Here is a 1,633-nt window from a genome sequence, read left to right as displayed (position 1 = left end):
CGTAAGTTTGAGCAATGCTGGTGCAAAGAAAGTTTTAAAATTTCCTGGAAAGGTTTCTCAGAGGCCTAATCCCTTCACATTTCCCACAGTTGTCTGAGACGAGGACATACATTTTTTGCAGTACATTCAACTCCAAAGGGCCTGAGGGACTACTGCTGCAGAGTCCTATTGGAGAAGCTCGTCTTATATCACATAGCAAGCAATTTGCTGAAATTGGCTGAAAAAAATATATAAAGCCTGAAATATCTATAACTATCTATCTATATAAATAGATAGATGGATAGATATAATTTTGTCAAACCAAAAAGAGTTGCTTCCACCAAAATGCAGTGAAGTGTACAGAAATATGGTAATTGTGTTACATAAAGTTTTGCTGATACTCGTTCCTCTTGCTACCAACTGAATCTTCAATCTCTCTCTCTTTCCTTTTCTCTCTGTCTCTTTCCTCTCCTTCTCTCCTTTTAATCTCTTTGGCTAACATATTTCCATATTTATATATTATATATGCATATAAATATGCATATATGCATAAATATATACATGTGAAATATGAATATTAAATTTTATAAATATGAAAATATATATATATGGGATTCCCTAGTAGCTCAGATGGTAAAGCATCTGCCTCCAATGCAGGAGACCCGGGTTCAATCCCTGGGTTGGGAAGATCCCCTGGAGAAGGAAATGGCAACCCACTCTGGTATTCTTGCCTGGAAAATCCCATGGATAGAGGAGCCTGGTAGGCTACAGTCCATGGGGTCACAAAGATTCAGACATGACTGAGCAGCTCACATACACACACACACACACACACACACACACACACACAGACACATGCATTCATCTGTGCTAAGTTGCTTCAGTCATGGTCTGACTCTGTGATCCTATGGACTTTAGCCCACCAGGCTCCTCTGTCCATGGGATTCTCCAGGCAAGTTACCAGTAGAGCTAAAGAAAATAATGATAATTAAAAAATTAATTAGTTATTTCAGCAAAGTTGCAATGCATAAAACACATAAAACCAGTTTTTTTTTAATATTAGCAACGAAAACTTGAAAAGGAAATTCAACAAACAAGTCCATTTCTAATAGCATCAAAATGATATAATATGTAAGAATACATTTAACTAAGGAGGTACAAGCATTACTTACTGAAAACTACAAAACGGTGCTTCAGGAAATTAAAGTAGGCCTAAGCAAGTGAAACTACATGGATTGAAATAGTTGATAGTGTGAAAGCAACATTATTCCTAAAATAGTTTTCCAAGTTCAATGCAATTCTTATCACAATTCCAATTATCCTAAAGCTAATTCTAAAATTCATATTAAATGCAAGAGATGCCAAATATCAAAAATATTTTTGAAAAGGAACAAAGTTGGGGGCCTCATCCAATATCAGATTTTACTATAAAGCTTTAATACTTTAAACAGCGTGGTACTAACACAAGGATAGACATATGGATCAATGGAATAGAACTGAGAGGCCAAAAGGAAACCCCTATGTCAATGGTCAGTTGATTCCCATAGAGCACCAAGACTATTCATTCAATGAGGAAAGACTAATCTCTTGAAAAACTAGTGCAGAGCTGGCTATAGGCAAAATATTAAAGTCCCTTAGATCATGCCATGTTATG

At 36.1% G+C, this 1,633-nt stretch overlaps 1 non-coding gene across 1 annotated transcript; it reads left to right on the top strand.

The window, feature by feature from the left end:
• The first annotated feature begins 594 nt into the window (after window positions 1-594).
• On the top strand, window positions 595-666 carry TRNAW-CCA (transfer RNA tryptophan (anticodon CCA)). The gene has a single exon. It is a non-coding gene; the product is annotated as a tRNA-Trp (tRNA).
• Window positions 667-1,633: the final 967 nt, after the last annotated feature.

This window comes from Odocoileus virginianus, chromosome 2, assembly GCF_023699985.2.
Source record: "Odocoileus virginianus isolate 20LAN1187 ecotype Illinois chromosome 2, Ovbor_1.2, whole genome shotgun sequence".
Classification (NCBI taxonomy): Eukaryota; Metazoa; Chordata; class Mammalia; order Artiodactyla; family Cervidae; genus Odocoileus; species Odocoileus virginianus.
Note: the sequence above shows the minus strand (reverse complement) of the source record. Positions and strands in the feature narration are given on the sequence as shown.